Here is a 13,999-nt window from a genome sequence, read left to right as displayed (position 1 = left end):
TGCGCACCTCGTGTTTCCTGTTGTTCCAGAAAAAAATAGTGATATGTTTGTGAATGGCGTTGTCTTGTGTGTCTGTTACGTTTGTGAGGTTAATGGTGTGCAGTAACATCGGTTTTAGGACTGTTTTGATAACTGTTGCTCTCCCTTCGAATGATAGGTAGTTGGGACTGAAGGGTTTTAGTTTTTCGCAACACATTTCTATTAAGTGTTGTGTTTGCAACACTGGGGTCTCTAGGAAGGGAATTCCTAGTATTGTTAATGGGCCGGTTGTGGGTTTCAGACCATACGGAAGACTGGCAGGGTCAAATTTCCCATAAATTTTGATTCTTGTTTTTCCTGGGTTGGTGTGAAGACCACTGAGCACGCTGAACTCTCGCAGTATGCCGAAGAAGATGTAAATCGATTGGGAATCCCTAAGGGTTCCGACAATGTCATCGGCATATGCGACAGTTTTGCTCTGTTTGGAGCCTAAGGGTAGCGGTATTCCTCTTACTGCGCGCGTCTCATCAATTTTTTTTAGAAGAGGCTCTAGTACTAAAGAGAAAAGAAGGGGGCTAAGGGGGCAGCCTTGCCGAACCCCTCTGCGTATGGGAGTGGGTTCTGAAAGAAACCCATTAATCGCAATGTGCGTTGTTGTTTTACGGTACATGCTTTTGATTGCTTCCCTTACGCAGGCCGCCACTCCGACTTTCTCTAGGAAATAGTGCAGGAAGTTGTGCTTTGCACTATCGAACGCTTTATCTAAGTCTACTGATACGAGTGCAAGTGGGAGTTCCTTGTTCGTCACAAAGCGAAGAAGGTCTCTTATCAGGAAGAGGTTGAGTGCCATCGATCTTCCCGGAACTCCGTATACTTGAGTGCTGGTTAGCACACTCCCAATGCCCAACTTCAGACGGTTACAAATCACTCTTTCGAATAATTTGTAGTCTGTGTTAGTCAAGGAAATGGGCCTCCAGCTACCCATGCTATTTAGGTCTCTCCCTTTCTTGGGGATGAAAATTGTGTACCCGCTAACGAAGTCAGCAGGCACGTCACCAGTGAATAGGAAGCTGTTGAATAGTGAGACCAGGATAGGCAAGATGAAATTCCAGGCTGAGCGATAGAGCTCAACGCCTAGCCCATCCAGGCCAGGGGTTTTCCGTAGCTTAAGCTGTTTATAGGCTAGAGTAACCTCTTCCGAAGTGATTGGTCTCTTTTGAAGAGTTCTGAGGTGTTCAGGCATGTTGTCAATGTTCCACACTCCGAAGTCGCCTGTCTCCTCAGCTTCGTCGGAATAGGTTCTCGTGTAATGCTGGGAAAATTGCCGCAGGATGTCTCCCGTGGTTGTGAGTGTTTGCCCGTTAGCATGAATTTGCCGAACCGCTTTCTCATCTTGTGCTGCTATGCGCTGCCGGTTATAAAAAGCGGCCGAAGGTGTTTCCGCCTGCCGGAGAAACAATCTGGTGCGAAAATCGAGCTCGGCGACTTTTTTTCGTCGAAGTGCCTCGAGTTCGATTTCCACGGCTTTAATAAGCGAATCGCTAGGAATACCGTTTCTCTGGTTAGCCCGGTACCACCCTAGCTCTCGGTACAGCTCTCTCATTTTTTTCCTTTGCGCGTGAGCTCTTTCTCTGGAGATGTTTTGGAAGAGCTCTTTTGCCTCGGTTTTGAACTGGGCCCACGCGTCCCAGTCCCAGTGGGCCCTTTTCCTTCCTTCGCATAGCAGCTGCAAATCCTTGCTATAAATTTTGGTGAAGTTTGGAGGCATTTTCCAGGGTCCTCTCGATGTTTCTACGACCTCGGGTAGTTCGATGTTCATCAGAACCATTTTATGGTCTGTTATCGAGCTACCAACCGCTATATGCCTGACCGAGATAACTTGTGGCCCAAGGTTCCTGGAAATATAAAGGCGGTCTAGTCGCGTTGCGACTCCTCCGCTCGCCCATGTGGTACCCACTGTGTCTGGATTATGTTACCTCCAGATGTCGATGAGGTCGACATTATCACAGCAGAGTTGCAGTTCCCTAGAGCCACCGGTACCGGAGTTGATGTTGCCACCAACTTTGTCAAGTCTTACGTCAGCGATGCAGTTCCAGTCCCCCCGGCGATGATATACTGAGCCCCGTGTAAATAGGGTTCTCGGGACATGAAGAACCCGCTTCGCTGGTGGGCGTTGTTGGGGGCATATACATTAAGGAAGCGGATGACTCTACCTCCAAACTTCCAGTCTATAGAGACTAGACGTCCTGCAGCATCTTTCTGTACATTGAAAAACCCGCCTAGAATAGGATGACGAATAAGGATTCCCACCCCCCTCGCACAGCGCTCTCCGAAACACCAGAAGCTCTGAACGGGGAAGCTTCTGGAGAAGTTTTCTATGTCCCAGTACTGATAAAAATGCGTCTCCTGAAGAAAGAGTACATGAACCTCATGCAGTAAGATTAGGCTCCAAACAGCGCGTTGTGCGTTGACGGAGCGCAGACCGTTAATGTTGAGAGTGGCGAAGCGAAAAATGTTGTTCATTTTAGTGGTGTAGTTATAGGTAGGGACAATTAGAATTTTAGTGTCTCTTCGGTAACTATTTTGATTAGTGCTTGGTTTAGCGCTGTGATGTCGCTGTCGTGTAAGCCCATATTGGCGGCTAGAATGGAGTTCCTTCCTAAAGGAGTTTTGTTCCTCATTTAGAATATCTGGCACGGCAAGTTTGTCCCATTCCAAGCCAACACAGGGTTTTGATGAACCCTTTGTGTAGTGGGCATAGAAGTGTGGCTCGCCGCTTTTCTCTATGGCATTGTGGATTCTTTCGAACCCGTCCTGGTCTTTTTGGACGTAGTGGAGAATAGTAGCTCCCCCTGGAATTATTTTAGGGAATGGTGCTGGGGTGGGTTCTGTTCCTGTCGTGGGGAGGGTAGTAGGGTTTCCGCCCATAGGCAACGTTTTAAACGAGGCTTGTTCGTCTTCTACCTGTTTCCTTTGACGTTTTGCTGTAGAGGTGTCCATTTCCTCTATGGCAGATGCTGTGGTTGTATCTGCGTTCGTGGTGGTGGGGGGAACGCTGGCTGTTGAATTTTGGCTTCTGTACTTTTTGGTTTTACCCAGTGATACTTGTTTGAACCCCTCTTGTTTGCCACGTTTGGGTTGGGCTGTTGATATCGGTGGCGGGGTCGGGGTGGGTATTTTTGGTGGTTCTGTGTTGTCAGAGCTAAGGGGGGGAGGAACGGGAAGTGGTTGTATCGCACCCCCCATTCGTTCTGCTGATGTTCTGTGTTGACACACATTGTAACTGTGGTCTTTTTGGTGGCATTTCTTGCAGGGGTTGGTGCAATGTGGTAGGGAATGGCCAGATTCGCCACAATTGCTGCACTTGGCCTTGGCACATTCTGCTCCCAGGTGTTCGTGGGAGCCACACCTGTAGCATTGCTTTGTGACACCTGGGTAGTTTACCATGACTTTTTCGGAGCCGATGGTGACAAAGTTCGGAACAGGAGTTTTCATCTCCATTGTGAAGATGACCACTCCTGATTTCCAATCCGGGTAGTCGACATCAGTGCCCCGTTTAATGTTCTTAATTGTGCCCCATTTAGCGAATGTCTTGTGGATGACGTCGTCGCTATTTTCTATATATTCGAGGGGAACCTGTCAATTTTTACCGTTCTTAACAGGCTTCCCACTAAGAACGGAGTGATTTCTACGTCATTACATTTAAAACCCTCCAGCAGTTTGTCCCTAGTTGTGGTGTTTTTTACCACTACCTGGTATCTCCCTGCCCCAAAGGGGGTAAACCCGTAAATGTTTTCGGAACCTACTGCCTCACAAAGTGCTTTGCAGATATGTCTTTTGTTTAGGGATGGGTCAGTTTGAAAACCGACCGTTCTCACCCTAGGAAGTAGTGAAGACATGTCAGTCTTAGGTTTGGCCACGGCCAAAAAAAAAAGATATAGGATCTAGGGAAGAGTAGGATCGTGGTGGTAGATTAGTAAAAATACCGTAGGACAGAAAAGGTTCTACAAGCAAAGAGAGAAATCCCGTAAGAACAAGTCTTACCAGCAAATCTTGTAGCTTAAGCCTAGCTACTAGCAGAAAGAAAGAAAAAATAGAGTGAAAGGAATCCAAAAATAGAGAAAGAATCTTACCAACCACGATCGATCCGGAAAAGGCAGCTCTCATATACGGTCGCGTCCGCTGAATCCTGGAACTCTCTAGAGGCGAAAGATTATCACGTAGTATGCTACAGAAATGATCCTGTAAAGTATGATCTGAAGTATGATGTGAAGTATGGCCGAGAGAAATGGATAGAGAATAACGTTTTATCTTCTGACAGAAATTAACATTAACATTAACATTTCTGGCTAGATGGGTGAAGCAAAATTGCTTTTCATATTCCCCTTTGTCTTGTAATGGTAGGACTTTAAATGGAATGTTTGTGAGCTTTATGCTCGCCCATTGAGGGCAGTGAAGTTAGTTGTGTTCAGCTGAACTTAATATAGACTTTGGTCTTTTATATTTGTAGATTTCTTCTTCATTATATTCCGAGGCTTCCTTGATTAAAGGGTTTGGGTGGTTACTTGTCTTGGTAAAGAACTTCTCAGCTAGATTTTTGAGAAGGGAAGAGATATAAGGGATATTAACTTCTCTATGGATCTGGGTGTTTCTTATGTACCAGGGGGCATCCAGAATCATCCTCAGGCTCTTATTCTGTAATCTCTGAAGTTTTAGAATGTTTGAATTTGCGGTGTGGCTCCAAGCTGGGGATGCGTAAGTGATAACCGGTCTAATTGCCATCTTGTAGATTGTTAATTTTGTTTGCATATCCAGTTTACTTTTTCTGTTGATCATAGGGAAGAGCTGTGCTAAGACGTTGGATGTCTTAGAGGTAATGTAACTAATATGTTTGCTGAATAGGAGTTTACTATCAAGAATCACTCCAAGATATTTAACTTCAGTCTGCCATGGAATCTTTACTCCCAATAAATAAATATCCTCCATGGTGTGAATTTTCTTTCTAGTGAACAGTATGGCTGAGCTTTTCTGGGGGTTAACTTGGATCCTCCAGTCTGCCATCCATTTTTCTAAGGTGTGTATGCTATTTTGTAATCTTTTAGTTGCCAGTTTTGGGCTCAGTGATCTTGCCATCAGTGCAGTATCATCTGCATATAATGCAGTGAATGTTGTTCTTGGGTTCAGAGGGATGTCTGCTACATATATTGAAAACAGTAGAGGTGCCAGAAGAGATCCTTGAGGTACGCCTGCCGAGATCCTGCGTCTGCTCGAAACCGTTTCGCCTACCCTGACCTGCATGTATCTGTCTTTCAGGTAAGAATGTATTACCTTTATTAGCCTGACTGGAAAATTAAATTTTATCAGTTTGTAGAGAAGACCTTGATGCCATACTTTATCAAACGCCTTCTCTGCGTCGATGAAGATGGCAACTGTATTGAGTTTCCAGTTGAAACCTTTAGTAATGATTTCTACCAGCCGGTGCACTTGTTGGGATGTACTATGGGCCCTACGGAAGCCGAACTGTTCATTAGGCAAAATTCCTAACTTATCTGTTTCTGCTTGGAATCTTGAGAGGATCACTTTCTCTGTTATCTTTCCGAGGCAGGATAATAGGCTTATGGGTCTGTAGCTTTCAGGTAGGTGAGCATTTTTTCCTGGCTTCTTCAGTGGCATGATTGTGGCTGTTTTCCATGTAGAAGGGAAATGCTGGAATCTAAAGATGGCATTTGTAATGTTGACGAGATGGACTATGGCCTTTCTTGGAAGTAGTTTTATTATTCTATTAGTTATGCCATCCGGTCCTGGGGCTTTTTTATTGTTTAGATGGGAGATGATATTTATCATTTCTGTTGGATTAGTAGGAGTGATAAGTTCTGAGTTGACATTGTTCTGTCTTAAGGTTGACCTAACATGACGATGAATCTTGTATACAAGGTTGATATTTAAATTAGTATACGATGGGTTGCACTGAGATTCTAGATTATCTACTATTGCCTCGGCTTTCTCTTCATCTTTGTGAACTGTTCCTTTCTTGGTTTGGATAGGGGGTATGAGTTGTTTTTTGGTGCGGATTGCTTTTAAGAATTTCCATACAGAATGATCATCAATGTTAATGTTGGTCAATTTGGTTTCCCATTGTTGGTTTCTGTGTTTTTGAAGAGCTTCTCGGACCTGCCTGTTTAGATTGTTCAATACTTTTTTATCTTGTGGGACTCTGGTATTGTGGTATCTCTTCCTGGCTCTATTTTTTGCTCTGATTAGATCCATGATTTCTTCAGGGATTCGGTTAGTTGGGTTGAAGGCAGTGGATTGTCTGACTGATTCAATTGCTTTCTGAATTTGTATAGTTAAGTTATTTATTGCTGTGTCAATCTCTTCCTTTTTACTGATATTGGGTACCGGACCAATATGATCAGGAAGAACCTTGGCTAACTTGTCCCATGGTATGAATGTGTGCAGAGGAGAGAATTGATCTAATGAACCTAGATTAAGCACTATTGGACTGTGGTCAGAAGATAATTCGTTGACTGATTCCAATTTGTATTGGTATCTTAAATTTTTAAAGATGACAATGTCCAGCACATCCGAGCCACCCGAAGGGCTGAAATGGGTGGGCTCAGTAGGGCCGGTCACTACAATAGAGTTGAGCATTGCATAGTTGAAAAGTGTGTGACCTTTGGTATTAGTAGATGAGCTGTACCAAGATGTGTGTTTTGAGTTGAAATCTCCTGCTATTATTATGGAGTCATTTGGACTAAGTATGGAGTCCAGATCTGTTATCAGCAGAGGAATGCTTGGAGGGTTATATGCAGCATAGATCTTGAGACTCCCGGCATTGAAGGTATGCACCTCCACACCAGTCACCTCCAAGTTTACTGTTTTGGGCTTGTCTATTGTGTTATGATTTAAATAACTCTTAATATATATGGCTGTGCCTCCGCCTCTTGTGCCAATTCTGTCGTTTCTGTACATAGTATATCCACGGATTTTTGGGTTATTAGCTGGTCTTAGGTGTGTTTCACCAATCAAGATGATATCTGCACTGAGACGAGTTGAAAATTCTTTTAGTTCCAATATCTTGTTCATTAGTCCATTAGCGTTCCATGCTATTATCTTAAGAGCTTTTGGTTTGAATTTATTATTCATGACAGATGGCTGTTATAATGTTTTGAGTGCTTTGCAGGAATCTTTTTCTGGAAGATGTTGATGGGCATGTCTTGCTGAATTCTTGCAGCATAGTGGCAAGTGAGGCTGTTAAGACAGATGTTATGTTGGAGCATTCTAGCTCGGGAGATGTAGGAGGCTTAGTTCTTGCAGCTTCAGCATATGTTTTGTCCCTGGTTGTTCCTTCTTGTGAGGTAGAAGGCAAGGTGTTTCGGACTGGAAGACAATTTGTTTGGATGCTTGAAACATTGTTACGTGGCGGAGAAAGATTGACTTTTATTGTTCCTCGGTTTTTTGGATTGGAAAGGCATCCCTTATAGTTGGCGGGGTGAGGTCCTCTGCAGTTTGCACAGCATGCTGGAGTTGTGCGAGGTTTGGTGCAAGAGATGGTCTGGTGTCCCTCGCCGCACTTCAAGCACCTGTAGGCTGCCTTACATAATTTTTGAGCATGTCCAAATCTTTGGCATCTATGACACTGACCTGCAGATGCTCTTTTCCTTAGAGGCTCAGTTGTAATTTTGAGACCGCATACTACAGTCAGTTCATAGATTTGCTTTTGTGTGTTGTTTATTTCTACCAGCACCAAAGGCATTGGTCTTTTGTCTGCTCTGAGCATTCTGCTCACTTTAACTGGGGACAGGCCCTGTCTGGAGAGATCAGTGGACACTTCTTCAGGAGTGATACCTTCAGCTATCCCACGTAGAACAACTTTCAGGTTCTTTTCGCTAGGTAAAGTGAAGGTGTGGTATGGGACGCTAGCATTGTCCATAAATCTGGTCATCTGTCTGTAATCCGAGACAGTAGAGGGTTGTATTTTAACTCCTTCATCTGTATTTTTAGCCCATGAGAATGAGATATTTTGTTCTCTTAGGGCTGATGTGAAAGGGATCCATTTTTCTTTATCCCTTAATATGACTGGTGGTATCTTTTCTTTAGGACCATTGAGTACTTCTATCCCTGTTGTTTTGGGTTCTTCCACACTGGTAGAGATTTTCCTCTTCTTTTTCACCAGTTGGAACTCTGTATCAGTTTCCAAGGAATGATAATTACTGTCTTGGGATGTAGCATCTTCCACACTTGGGGAGTGTGCTAAATCTGATTGCGTCTGAGTTGTGGGCTCTTCAATCATGTCAACCATATTATCCTCTGTGACAGCTGTGGGGGGGAATGTGTCAAAGAGCTTGACTTTTCCTGGCCAATTTTCACTCAGCAGCTTTCCCAGTCTGAGGAATTCAAAGTAAACTTTTTCGAATTTGGCCTCATTCAGAAGTTTTGCCATGACAATATTTGGAAATGTGTTAAGTCAAGGATGGAGAAAGAGTAGAGATTGCTCTGGTGTTCCGAGCAGGTAAAAGTAATCCTGTGGACTTTTGAGGGTCCACTAGCAAATCCCGTAGACACCCTAAGGTGTCTACCAGCAATAAGATGTCGCGATATAAAATACAGCAATGGCGATACTAACGGCAGTAGGCCTAGCGTATCGCACTTATAACTTCAATTGACTTACCTGGATGGAAAATAAATAAAGTGCCTGTTTATGGCAGTAAGCAATTAACTGAAATTACTGATGAATACGCATAAATCACTAAATCATAACCGTCAAATTCACAATTCACCATCAATAATACACGACACTAAACACTACCACGCGAGCCGCCATCTTGAAGTTCCCCCTTTTTCAAATCCTCCATTCTCATCCCGCCTACTCATATTCCTCTGACAGAAATCTGCGGGGAACAAACTATATCAATATTAGTTATGGATAAAATGGAAGGGTGTCTCAATTAATACCTGTAGAGCAACTTTTTCTCAATAAAGAATTGAGCAATAATATTTGCATTTATTAAATTATTATGTATTATTATAATATTATAAATGAATATTCTGAAAATCATGGGGAAGCTCCTCTTATCCTATGGAAACAACTTGTTCATACACTGAAAATGCCAACTGGTTCAAAGCACTTTCTTGTTAGTCATATAGAAATCATTTTGTACATAACCGTATCGTTCAAATACGAATAAAGAAAAGGAAGTTGAAGACAAATGAAAAAAAAAAAACCTCTGATACTCGTATAATCAATTCGGAAAAAAAAAAAACATATACAAATGTAATGGCTTCTTTATACAATCCAAACACATTCAAAATACACTGGTCTCCAAAATCTAAGGACGAACCATATTTTTACCTATGCTATAGTCCTGACCATCCCTTACCCGCAGTTTCAGTTAATGTGGTCAACATCGGTCCAAAGATAATAAATGGAAAATTCCAGAAATAAACAATTTATAATTAAATAGGAAAATAAATATTAAAGATCCAACATTATTTCAAAACCGAATATTTGAAGAAACAATGAAAGTTTCGTAAGTTGACCTGAGATCTTACGAGAATACAATCATTCCCGAGTTCCCTTAGCTGCTGAAATCAAATAGGTAGTGCAGTCGAAGATTTGATTGTTGTATTCTCGTAAGCTCTCAGGTTAACTTACGAAACTTAAGTAGATTCTAAACATTCGGCTTTGAAATAATGTTGGATCTGATATCTTCTTTGCCTCAGTAATTTTGCATCGTCGAATGAAGCCGTATGGCTCGTTCGTTTAGTAATAGACAACACCAGGGCAACTCGTTGTAAAGGTGGAAAAAGATACAAGCTTAATATTTCTTACGTCTAGAAAATCAAGAATATTTTGAATTGCGCGCCATTCTGATTCTCGGTTATCAGTTCGACTGTTGCGATATCGCAGTGCTTGTGTTCAAGTAACACTTATTTTACTAATGGCCCCAAAGTGCAAGAATAGTGATGCTGGCAATTCGGATATTCCAAAGAGAAGCCTAAAAAAAAGAGCTGAGGTTCCTAAGATTCTATTTACATTCAGATAACTTTATTACAATATGGTGTTATAACTGTTCTATTATATTATAAGTTATTGTAATTAATCTCTTACTATGTGTAATTTACATAGGTATGTATGTGTGTATAGGAACAAACATAGTATTTATAAGCTACGGAACAATCCGCGGGATGTCTTGGACCGTATTCTTCTCAAATCAGGTGGATCTACTGCATATGACAAAATTTTCATGACTACAGCCAAATGTGGACATACGTATATTGTGAACGTAATAATAAATTATATCACACAAGAATGCGTTATAAATTTCCTAAAGAAGTAGTTAAGGAATGGATGTACAGTATTTATAGAAAAGTAAGCGTAGAGACATTTCAATATGGAATAGGTCCACCTCCCCCAAAACTGCGATGCAGCTCTCACAAGGTCGTTCCATGCTTAGCACCAAGTTATTCATAGTCTTTGGGGCAAACTGGCCCACTCCTTCTTCAGAGCAAGGATAAGGCCTTGTTTGTTATGTGCAGGGGAATTTCGAAAAGCAGTGTGTCTCCGTATTGCTTCCCAAACGTGTTCTACGAGGTTTAGATCTAGGGCGCGTACTGGCTCCCTTGATTCGATTAATATCCTTGTTCTCCAGATGTATCTCCACTGCTCGTGTACGATGTTGTGTGCCATTGTCATCTGTAAAAATGAATTCCGCTCCTACAGCACCACGGAACAGCTGAACGTGATGTTGAAGTTGCAATACCGTTCGCCACTCATAGTCCCTTTTTCCAGCACTTTTATCTCGGTGAGTTCATCAAGCCCAATGCCTCCCCTTGTCACAGAAGTCTTGTCACAGTTTGTCTTGATATCAGTGTACCGGTGATTGAATTGAGCCGACTTGCAAGCTGACCTGTGATGCATCGAATACATTTAACTGTTACAATCAAAAATCTGTCTTCGTGCCCCATGGTAAAGCGATGACGACCTGTTAGTAGACAGCTGAAACACATTCCATTGGTTTGAAACGCTGCCCAGTCCCTGTATACTATACTATGTGAGATTCCGAACTCTCTGGCAATATCATCAATCTAGCCTTCTTCAAGTTTTCCAATAATTCATCCACGTGAAATCATTTAGATGATGTCTTTCAGACATTACAAGACATCAAAGTTTCCAACTTTAATCCGTCAAGAAAAGAGCTTCCTTCAAACACAGTTTGCTTAGCAGCAATTTGCCTTTTATACTATTAAGAGCTATCACGTGACCTCTTTTCGCTCGATTTGAAATTTTCAATGTGTAACCGCTTTCTACTCGAAATTGTCAGTTATACAAATTTCCAAAAGCTGATTCGTCTGAAGTTGCAGTTGTCATCGTGGTAGCCTCCCCTATCTCCTCTAGATAGGGGAGGCTACCACGCCCAATCCGCCGTGTTCCGGACTGGTAGGTAAGTTCTCTTAGAATTCTAATGACTCGAATTTTGAAGACTCGACACTCACGGGGCTACCTTTGCATGTCATTTCTGGGATCTTGATAATGGAGAAAGATAAAAAAAATACAATGTCTTATGGAAAAGTCTTTATTTATAAAACTTCTTTCCATACAATATTTTTAATACTTTTATTAGAACTTTGAATTTTTACACCTGCTTTCGAACGACATCTTTACAATGCAACATATAACTGTCCATGGCTGAATAAAGGTCTATCGATGCATATTTTAACATGCTCAAAACTCTGCCCTTGAAACTTATTAATAGTTAAAGCAAAGCTAAAACTATAGGTAATTATCGTCTGTGTAGTACAAATGGTAACCTGCTTGCACTGGTACAATCCATCCAATTGAATGCGTTGAAGGAACAGAACGTCTCAGGCATGATCACCAGTCTGAATTTTACCGGCAATTAATTGTTTATGCAATTTAACAATTTTTAAGCGTGTACCATTGCATAGGCCATACTTAAATTTCGAATAATCATAACATCTGATCCTACTTTCAATTGTAATTTATGCACAGGGAATCCAGGAAATTTCAATGAATTCAAATATTAAATTCTGATATTCTAATTGTACATCTTCATCCATTTGATCAACTCCTCGAGGTTTAGCAATATCTACACTCAAATAGGAGCGAAGTTCTCCATCTACTAAATTCGATAATATATTATTTAATGTACGCACATCATCGTTATGGCAAGCTAATATGATTCTATCCGATAAATCAACGTTTAATGAAACAGACTCATTGTAAATATCTTGAATTATGTCTGAAGATTTCCAGTTATCTGGAATTTCTAAAGTCTCGATGATGCCGTTGCCGACATCTAATAACCAGTTCGCATATTCAACCTAAGACGATCTCATATTTTTTGTTAAATTGAATCGAGTACCATGTGGCCATATTGATGTTGATTTTAAAGTGGATTTAGCTATTATCTCTGGTGAAGCGTATTTAATAACAGGCAAAACCTGACGAAATATCTGCACCGAAAATGATGAATTTACCACCAAAAGGCTTACTGTTATCACAGATATCTTGAAGTAATTCATCGACCATTTCAACATCTCTATTTAGAATCATTGAATCTTCGTCCCAAAATTATTACGCCTGTTTCATATAACTTAAGTTTATCTTTTGCATTTTTTAAACAGCAATTTGCACACGTGTCTATTTTTATTGGCAATTTAAATACACAATGCGATGTTGTTCCACCTGGAAGCAATATTGAAGCAATACCTGTCCACGCAACAGTGATGATTTTTTTGTCATGTGCACGCAGAAAATGGATTAGACAATTATATACATAAGTTTTACCGGTTCCATTAGGTCCACCCAAAATGAAGATTCTGTCATTCGTTTCTGTCAGTACCGAAGAGAGTAACCGATTCAGTATGAGCAATATGAGAACCATTTTCCCTCCGCATTGTTTTTGATAACACTCAAATTCCGAGACAAGATGACATTCCTCTTCCGGGAATTACCCTGACAGCAAAACTGTCCTGGCATAAACACTCACAACCATTGCATCCTCAGCTTCCAAAAAACTAGGTTTTCTCTTTCGCTCAAGACGCTACTTCACCTCCATACAGCTGTTTAACATTATACGAATCACAAATCCGCCCAGTTATCGAATACTGCTCTCACATTTGGAGTGTGGACTCCTAAAAGCTCTCCTCAAAATGCTTGACTCAATACAGAGGAGAGCAATTAGATGGATAAATGACCTATCTCTCACCAACTCACTCCCCTCACTTTCACATAGACGCTTGGTCTCTGCGATTTGTATATTCTATAAATATTTCCATGGGAAATGTTCATCTGAAAGAGCATCAATAATTCCCCCACCCTGTACTAAGCCCATTGGAACACGTACAGCTGCCGCCCAACATTCTGTCACAGTACATCTTGAAACTCACAGAACAAGTTTCCTTTCCTCCTCCTTCATCCCTGCTACAACTGTACAGTGGCACAGTCTTCCCCCTGATGTATTTCCCAAGGAATACACCATACAGGCTTTTAAATCAAATGTAATCAAGATTCTCCTTTCCCAACCCACTTCCCATACACGGTACTAACGTGCTATAGGTTGACCAACCAAACTCTCGTATATGGGCCCAACATAAAAAAATTAAAAAACCAAAAACCACCAATAGAAATACAATTTTATTAATACAGACCAGTTTACAACAAAACTTATATTAAAACCTACCAGTTTCGCCAGCAAACTGTCTGGCTTTTTCAAGGCGTTTACGGAGATATGAAAACTAGTAAATGCAAATTGAAAGGAACATAAAAAACGTTGTGAACCAACTAGTAGCTAAGGTTACACGTTCGCGTGACAGAGAGGATTTATTGTTCTTATTCATTATCACGCATGCGTGTTTGTTGTAAACGTGTAATGTGATTACTGGCTAGCTGTAGTTCAGATTGATTGGATCTGAAATGATGAAATGATGTGAAAATCAACCATTCCTCATTTTGCGTGTGGATTGTGCTATTAAGTCAGGGGCGCACTGGCCTTGA

Source organism: Typopeltis vanoorti, chromosome 6, assembly GCF_054136105.1.
Source record: "Typopeltis vanoorti isolate ZY-2024b chromosome 6, IOZ_Tvanoo_1.0, whole genome shotgun sequence".
Taxonomy (NCBI): Eukaryota; Metazoa; Arthropoda; class Arachnida; order Uropygi; family Thelyphonidae; genus Typopeltis; species Typopeltis vanoorti.
Note: the sequence above shows the minus strand (reverse complement) of the source record.